Raw genomic sequence first — 9883 nt, 5'->3', positions numbered from 1 at the left:
GTCCTTACCCTCCCTGGGGCTTTGTTGTTGACAGCAAATGAACTGATAGCTCCTGCTGCTCCCACCAGCCTGGTGCTCTGTGTCATCCTCCTACACACTCACACATTCATTCTCTCCCTCATGATTTATTCATTCAATTTATTTATTTATGTAGGTCATTTCCAGTAGTAGTTTTACAAATAATGGCAGAAGTGAAAAAAGAGCAAGGCAGAAACAAAGTTAAGGAGAGAGCTGGTGGCACGCAGGGAATGGCAGGGGGAGATCTACTCTGCTGAAAACAAGACGTACGCTAGAGGACTGCTCCTGATTTTCTCCTCAGGCAGAGCCTGAGCAAATTCCAAGTGACATCAGCCTCACCAGCCTTTCCTCAACACTGACTTCACACAGCCAATCCACCTGGTGCTCGTGCCCTGCTCCCTGGGCTTGCAAAGCTTTTCTGATTGCACTTGAGGCCTTTTGGAGCTCTCTGAATTCTGCTTCTGCATTTAGAGACAACTGTTTCTGTTTGCCAGGCATTTAGTCACTAACTGTGTTTAAAGCTTTCATCACAGGGGTCTTTGCAGTAAAGAACAGGCCTATTTATATTGCCTAACCTATGAGTCTAAATTAGATTGCTTGCCTTTCTTTCCTTTTTATCCACCCTCTAAAGAAACTCCCTTTTCTACACTGAACCTACAGGAACTCCAGGGAAATCACCTTGCTAAGGATCTGATCAGACAAGGTAAGCTGACTTAAGGTTTTCCATCACTGAAAGAAGGAGTCTTGTTCCCTCACCTTGTGTGCCTTTTCCTGTCTTCTTCCTCTTCCTTTCCCTAATTCTACCTGTTTCCCACCTATGCTTCCTTACTTTTGACACTTACCTGACCCCTTGTTGAGCTGATTCGGCTCATTGAACTGGCAGAAAATAAATCCCAGAGAAGTATATAAAAAAAAAAGGACAGTTTTCTGATGGGTTAATGAGCTGCATCAGCTCAATGAATATGAAAGTCAGCCCAAGGGTGAGTCAGGATCATGTAGGAGGGAGTGTGAAGAGCAAGGAAGATTGACCCTTTTTTCAGTAGAAAGTGATCAAAAGAGCTCAGTTTGTCTCCACTAATGGTATCCTTAGGTGGGAATATAAAGTAATGCCTGGAAACAGACAATTTATCCTTGCTGTTCTGGCTCTGCAGTAATGAATTTATATTTCATTTTCTTTCCTTTCTATGCTCAGCTGGCATGTTCTACCACAATTCATAGCCTGAGAGTGTTACAGAGACCCCCTCCAAGCACAGCATCTCAACACTGCTTAGAAAATCTGTCTCTCAGATGTTTCACACATACAAGAAGCACTGAAAACCATTAGGTATCAACTATGACCTGCCCTGATATGGAGTCTAGTGGAGAAGCACATAGGGAGCAAAGAGCAGCACAGTTGTCAGACTGTGAAAGTCAAACTGTGACAGTGAAATGAAACCTTGGCTGCTCCATTTTTTGATACCTTCAGACCAAGGCTGGGCACTTTCCTCACGACCCACCGTGCCAAGCACAAGGTACATAACGTGTTATGCTCAGCAACACTGTTAGTTCAGTGAAACTGAAGGTTCTGTGATACAGTGGAGGTCAAAGAAAACAATCTCATATTCCATAAATCTATAAAGCACTGATTACACAAAGGGAAAAAAATAAACCAAAGCAAGACTTTTTAATTAATGAGCACAACCAATTCCCATTGTTCTTCCAAAACAAAGAGGACTTCTCCCTGCGTCCTTCACTTTGGTTTAGTAATCCTCATCTAACAGGAGGAGAGCTCCTTTTCTTTTGATCTGTGGACATAAGCACCAAACCAGCAATTACAGCAATTGCAGGTGTCCTCTCTGTTTTTAGAAAAGTAATTTTTGAATGCACATGTGGCATCTCAGCATTCTCCTAGCAATGTTCTGGAATTGCTTTTGTCACTTCTGCTTCTCCCATGGTGTAAGAAATTATGTGCTCTGCCGTAGACTTTCCTGCTCAGGCTGTGATGGAAGCACAGGCAGAATGTGCATCAAAGGGCTACATTCCACGTGGAGACCTTTGAGGCCTTCAAAATGTAATCTGTATTCTGGTTGCAGAATCTGTGGAAGATATTTTATTGCAACAAGGCTCTCAGCCTCTTTGCATGGGTTAAGGAGAAATATTTTAATTTCTCTGTCTTCATTATCACTTTTTACATTCAGAACGCGTGCAGATAAATCCTATCTGAACTAGAGACACTAAAATGGTGGGTGCCTGCCCTGGCAATAGTCTGTCAGTCTTTTTTTAAGGGGTCTTTTTGTAAGGCTCCTTGAATCAGAGTCCTCCAGTGGTCTAACCAGCATCCTAGTTAGCTTTGATCCCCATCAGTCGTGAGAAGATATGGACTGCATTTCTCCTGCCTCAATTTGAAACTAGTCTGGCCTCCTACAGTTCCTTCATTTTGCTAACTTTCTCTCTTTTCCCTATGACTAACTTTTTTTTTTCTGAGTTAAAATTTGTGACAGGTTTCTACCCATGGTCCAGGACTAATGTAAATAGTGACTCTGGTTCTGTAGCAAGTTGGTTTCCTGTTGCAACCTCACCCACACTAAGGAAACCACATCTGTTCAGAGACAGACCCATTTTAAGAACAGTTATTTTTAGGCTGTAGAAGATTATCAGTCATTGAGACAAAGAGCTCAGGTGAGTCTTAAAAAATTAGGAGAGTAGGGAAAGCCTTCTGACATACTGAGATACTGGAGGCAGGTGGGAGAAATACCATTTGCAGGCTGCTCTGCTTAGGGAAATTAAATTAATTATGATTTCAAGATAGTTTGGAAGTTTTCATGTTTGAAAATGAAACAGTGCTCTGAAGGGAAGGACTAAACAGACGAATGGGTGAAATTGTTGTGGGCTACAAGACAGGATTTCCTGCTTCAGGTTGGGCAGAGAGGATGACATCCTCCATCTTCAGCGCTCTTTGCCACTTCTCCTGCATGTTCTGAATTTTGTCATTTATGGCTCTTATCACAGGAGAGATTAATGCCCTGGCCAGGCTGATCCCTGCCTGCTGCTCTGTGCTGTGAACACAGATGTGTGTGTGCACATGCACGGGAGCTCCAGTCACCTCTGCCCCTCGGGCACCCAGGCTGGATGAGGCTCAGGGCTGATAAACCCCTACCGTGTCTTTCACCTGTCCTTTCTCACCCCTCTCCAAGATGTGGGGATACAATTTACAGTGAAGCCCTGGACAAAAATGAAATTTTGGGGTGAAATGAAGGGACAGCTCCAGATAAGAGCTCAGATTCAGCACTCTGTGGGGAAGTTTTCCTTGTTTTCCTGTCACGTTTTAGACTGATAAATACCTCTTGGTCATAGAGGTTTGTTGCTCTTTTCTGACTGGATTAACTGCAATTAAGATAGAACTTCTTTGCATGGAGAAAAGGGTCTGACCAGCTATTCTGGCAGCAGGCATTTTGCACTACAGGACTACATGCTCTCCTTTTACCTTTTAGAAACAGATTAGGCTACTACTGTTCATACAGTATGAAAGGATCTATCCAGGGAAAGATGCAGAATAATCAACTTTTAAGTATATATTTCACTGATTTTCAGCAGCTTTCCCACGTACACAAACCCATCCCTAGAAATGTTAGGGTTTTTGATCTATGTTCTAGCAAGTCAAAGGAACTGGAATTGGTTTGAGTTTTCATTCCTTGTTTTATTCCAGAAAATGTTCAGTTCTTATCTCTTGATGTACTGGTATTTTATGTACTGTACCTCTGAGTAGTGCTGTACAAGATGCTAAAGAGAAGGAGGATTTTATGTGTATGCCTTTGTAAGAAAACATATTATACAATTATGAAAAAAAAAATCATCAAAAAGACTGCTCTATATTTCTCTCTGCTCCAGAGCAGCCTTAACACAAACTACTGATAAGTCTAGTTCATATGCTTGTGCAGGGAACAGGTTTCCAAAGGCCCATTCCAGAGAGCCCTGATTAGATAACACATTACATAGAGAAACCATGGGCTAGAGGAGGGCTTTGTTTTCATTTGCAGCTCATTAGGGGCAGCCCAGAGCTAACCTAAGCCTCCTGGCTGGGAGATACTGGATCAGGATAAAACCAGGCACAGACAAAATAGCACTGTTTACACTTGATACAGCTGTACCCTGAGTTCCCACACCAGCAAAAAATAACAAGCCACCAAAGGAAGAGGCACTGTCTTCCAAAGCCTCAAAATCCATGCATGCAGATTGCTGCAGTCCAGCACTTTTGGGGGTTCTTGCACCATAAAGCTGGGCAAGAAAAGCACCCTTAGTCTATGAAGGTGACTTTACACTCCTACAGTTTCAGACAGGAAATTAGATCAAACTCTTCTCCTGCTGCAGAGGATGAGACAGGCAAGTGATGGAGGTAGGTCTTAACCAGTTCCAACTAGACTAGTCTTAGGGCTCTCTTAAACCAAATTAAGAAGGCCACCTTAGAGGGGGGAGAAAGGAGAGTGTCCATGTGTATCTAACATAATTTTTAAATTAGTTTAATCAGTATGTGTCATGTGAGCAAGGCTTATTGTCAGAAAGCTAATTCTTAATTAAAATGAAAAATAGAGTGGTGTCATCCACTACAAAGGAGACATGGGCTGAAACTACTGCTGAATTGCATGATGCCTTCTAAAAATACCAGAATGCAAGGATTAGGTACAAGTGAGTTAATAAGGTGTTGTACTGCCTTCTGAAGGCTGCTTAAAATTAGCTGTGAATGTGCTTTTGCTTGTCCCAAATGCATTGCAGAAAGACAGAATTTTTTTTCTTCTTTCGCAGTCTTCCTTTGAGCTATCATACTCTGAGAAGTCTGGATCTGTAGGCACTAGAGGGAGAGAGATTGCTCTGTTGTTGCTCCTCTTTCCAATGCTGCTCTCAAGCCTGAAGGAATCAGTTCCAGTAAGTGATGTCCTGAGGTGAAGCACAGTCATTTCCCCACACAATTTGTTTTGTTTGCACTATGGTGCCATTGGGCAGTGCTGTGCTTTCTAGTGAAAGCAAATTTTCACCAAAAGTGCTTTTTGATCACTTTCATGATCAAATCATTCCCTATAAACCAACCAACCAAAAGATAGAAGGGGCTACAGCTCTCCTGGCTGAACCCCAACTGAAAATAAAACACTACTAGGATTAACTGAGATTCTACTGTGTCTTCTGCATTCTACAGCTGTGCAGAAAGGTAACAATTTTTAGCATTTTGCACAGGGCTGCAACTAACCACAGGCTATTAATTACTTCTGCAGCCAATAGGGCAAAGAATCTTCTACACTTAACTGTAAGCTGCATGAATTTTGGGCTACATGCAGTGCTCTGTGGTCTGTGCCCCACAGAAATCTCTAAATAACTCTCAGCCAGTGTTGCCCAGCCCCACACAAAGGATTTCATGTCCCTGTGGCACAACAGGCTGTATTTAGTTAGGTGTAAGTAGGTGCTTCCAGGTGAACTACAGTCCTTGAAGAGAGGCAATTCCACCCTCAACCTACAATTTCTAATCTTCCAAAACTAGCACTGGCCAAAATTGCTGCCTGCATGGAAGACTTTATAGCACCTGAGAGCAACCTGCACCTCTTGCCCATTAGCAAAATACCTTATAATCTACTAGAGGATCAGTGTTCCTGCAGTGCTACAGATATGAGTTTGCCTTTTTACCACACTCTTTAATTTTAAGGGACAGTGAAGAGTTGCTGGAGTTCACTAAGTTCCCCAAGTTTGCAGTCACACAGTTAAACACGTAATCAGCTCTTCAGCCTGGAGCCAAACCTGTTCTGGCATTCCCCGTTGTCAGAGCTGGCATCTTGGAGCTTTGTGACACAGGCAGTGCTCAGATAAAATTCTAACTACTACAAAAAATGCTGGTTTATCCCTTCTGGGGAAAAAAAAATATCCCAATCTAGAAGCTGTGCAAGAGGGAAGTTTCCTGGATGGCATCTTAGCCCAGAAACTTCCTTCACATCCAAAATCTGAGTGGAGGATGGCAGCTCAGCCACAATTCTGCGTGTCCTTACTTCTGAGAGGGTCAGCACTCAAATCTCAGCTGCCCACAGCCGAGATCTACAAAGAATTTGCAATTAAGCATGTTCTGGTACCCACCTTTGTCTTTAGAGGAGTGTGAGAGTTTGCACTGTCTGAATGTATTAGCCAGAAGCAGTTAAACACAATTGAGCTGTCTACTTCTAAGGTCAGGACAGAATACTTCACAGCTGCAGTCCTTCTCCCACTGGGTATGACTAATCACATCTACTTCCCTGATATTCTCTCCATCTCTTTTAGGTGTTTGCACAGATAAATTCTTTTTGCCCAAAAGTGCTTTCATGTTGAAATAAGGGCTCACTTTGTATTTTTTCAGCACACATGTATTTTTCTCGAATTCTGAGTAACACCCAGGGATGGTTAGACAGGGAGAAATCACAGGGTTTGGAAGGTATTGTCAAATTGTTCAAGTCCATGACTGAACAGTGCAATTCATCACTTTACCCCCATGTGCCAGATTGCCAGATCAGAGGCTCTTTCTCCTTTGTTAGCTTTTCAAAGATGTGGGGTCCAGAAAGGATGTCACTGTTTTGCTCCCATTTCAGAATTACTTGTGAACAAAGCATTTTTTAATGCACAGAAAAGAATCCAGCATCTATAGTTAAAATAGTAAATTGAGTGGTAATTAACTTAATTGAAGTAATAATGAAAATACAGTCTTTTGAGGACAGCATGGCCTTTAGCTGCTTTAGTTCCAGTCTGACAGAGATAAATCAATTTAAAATTTACACTGGAGATCAACATTGTTAGTAAAGAAGCCCCAAAAGAAGCTCAGAGTAATAGCTCAGAGCTATGTTCAGTATTAAAAAAATAATCCATTTTGCCTTATAATAAGAAAGGGGACTTTTGTAAATTCAAGTAAAATCAAAGATTCCATTTTATGACTTGGAGAATGTTGCTTTTCTTAAGTTGTTCACAATACATAATTAGAACTGGGGTTTACTTTACTGCACACCACACAAGAAATTCTCTGTCTCACTAACCAGAGTGACTGACAGAGAGCTCTCAATCTGTTACTATAGGTCTCTTATCATTCAAAAAAATAGTTGTCAAACTTAATCCCACAGACAAAGCAGATCAAAAAGGAGACTTAAAATTATAATTTTAAAGCTTATAAGTTGGAGGCTTTTTCTTTTTTAATTGGTTCCCTTTGTAACCCTTTTAATAAAAAGAAAAAAAGCAGAGCACGTGCAGTAACCAGCCACAAACCCTCTTCCCTTAACACACACACAATTTTGCAAAGAATGCTTTATTTTAGGTGCAGTAAGCCCTGTACAATTCACAAACCAGTGATTTGTGGCTTGAAGTATTGGACTGTCAACAAGTTAATTAATTTTAAAAGTATTTTCAATTAAAAAAATAATAGCTAATAAAGACACAGGACATAAAATCATTTGTGATTAAAAGGTCATTGATATTTTTCTACTGGACTTTCAGCATAACATTATTGAAAAAGTCTCACATTCATGCAAGTGTTATAATGGAAAAGTCTAATCTTTTTTTCAGTATTGATGTGTGTTTGATCTAATAGTGACACATGAAATCTCATTAGAATTTAAATATACATCTTAACTTTTACTGAATTGTAAGCTCTGTAAATTTATAATATGTAGCACTGCAATTCCTGATACTATATGTGGGAGCTCTCCCACACTGTATCACATTCTCTCATATCTTCTGAAAAGAATGAAAGATATCAAACTCTTATTATTCACAATTTATATAGGCATTTAGATATAACATTGCTAAATGTCACAACACTACGAATTAAATGATTAATGAGAAATCTTTGCACTATATTTGCATGCTACTATTTTTTATTATTTTAAAAAATACTTAAATGTCAGGTCCAGGAGGTGGCTGTGTGATTAAACATTTCTCTGATTTAAAAGCCTGACAGAGAAATGGAATGACCAAGCTCTGAGCCACACAAACACAGGACAGCTCAGAGCCTGCCTTGGAGAGCACAACATGATCCCTCCCACTGAACACTCAGCCCAGGGTTCCAAGAACAGTAAATGTTTAACTTCCCTGGAAACAGAAAGTCACCTGCTGTCCTTCCCACTAGCTCTATAACCCCGTCAGCTCCACAGTTAATGGCAACAGATTTTGATCAACCAACAAATCCCTACCTGAAGTCAGGCTTCTGGGCTCCCCCTTGGAGCTTTTTACATAGAGGGTACAGTGACTAGAGTCATGGAATCATAGAATAAGCTCAGCTGGAAGAGACCCATCAGGATCATCAAGTCCAACTCCAGGCCCTGCACAGGACACCCCAGGAGTCACACAATGTGCCTGAGAACATTGTCCAAACACTCCTTGAGCTCTGTCAGGCTGGTGCTGTGACCACTGCCCTGGAGAGCCTGTTCAGAGCCCAAACACCATCTAGAGGAAGAATCTTTTTCTAATATCCAACCTAAACCTGCCCTGACACAACTTCAGGCCATTCCCTCGGGTCCTGTCAGTGTCAGCACAGAGCAGAGATCAGTGCCTGTCCCTGCTCTTCCCCTCAGGAGGAAGCTGCACCTGCACTGAGGTCTCCCCTCAGTCTCCTCCAGGCTGAACAGACCAAGTGTCCCCAGCTGCTCCTCACAGAGCCTCCCCTCAAGGCCCTTCTCCACCCTTCTGTCACACCGTGGGACACACACTGCACACAGCAGGAGCAGGCCAGCCTGATCCAACACTGGTTGCAATGCTGGGCCATCACTCCCATCCCCTGTGTCCCTACCACATTCTCCTGCCAGCAATCCCCTGCTTCCCCTGCGGCTCTAAGGCCCTGTCCATGCTCCATGACAAGACGAGCCAGTCATCAAGGCAGATGCTTTACTGTGAGGGTGTGAGGCCCTGGCACAGGGTGAACAGAGAAGATGTGGGTGCCCCATCCCTGGAAGCGTTCAAAACCAGGCTGGATGGATGCTGAACAACCTGATCTAGTGGAAGGTATCCCTGCCCATGGCAGGGGGACTGCAACAAGATGATCTTTAAGGTCCCTTCCAACCCAAGCCACTCCGTGATTGTGTGTACAGCCAGCCAAGCCTGCACATCAGGTCCCTCGGCTGGCCCCAGTGCCACACTGAATGTCTGTGGGAGGGATTGTCTGTCTGCAGCAAAGCCTGAGCTCAGAGCTTGTGGGAGACTTACCAGGCCTCTTCTCTTCCCATTGCTATGAGAAAATTTGTCACCAGGTTTAAATGGCAGGAGTTGAAACCTGTTGAATGAAGAGAATAAACACAAATGAAAATACAGTAGCTTTTGCAAAGAGCCCTCTCTACCCCAGAAGTCTTGTTACTCTTTCCAGCAAAGCCCCTGGCCCACCTTTCTCCCTTGTGTAGTTTTGCTTTTGCCACTCCAACAGATTTCTGGAACCTACTTCCAGTTCCTTCAAGCTGAGGTTTTGAATTTAGGCACAATGCTCATCCTTCCTAGAAGTACTTGTGTCAAAGCACTGCCAACCTCAGAAAGGCAACAAGAAGCAGGAAACGTAAATATTTCTTTTCCACAACTATCATGTAGGCTAGTCTATTGTTTTTGAACTCCTAATGCTCATCTCCATCAGTTAAAACAACTGATCTTGCCAAGTCTCCCAACAGCACAATTGCTGTGGGTATAAAACCATAAGCCTTGAGCTACTGAAATTTCTCTGTAGCTGCTCCTCCTTTCTTTGAAAACAGTACCAAGAGCTTCTTTGCTATGCAGCCATGTGAGAGGAGAGCTCAGCACAATCTGTGCCACAGCACTGATTAACTTCTCTCCAAGAGGAGAGGAGCAAGGCAGACACACTGATATCCACCCTCCAACCAATGCTGAAAAATTCTCCAAGACCAGAGCTTTTCTG

The sequence above is a fragment of the Prinia subflava genome, chromosome 3 (assembly GCF_021018805.1).
Source record: "Prinia subflava isolate CZ2003 ecotype Zambia chromosome 3, Cam_Psub_1.2, whole genome shotgun sequence".
NCBI classification, from domain to species: Eukaryota; Metazoa; Chordata; class Aves; order Passeriformes; family Cisticolidae; genus Prinia; species Prinia subflava.
Note: the sequence above shows the minus strand (reverse complement) of the source record.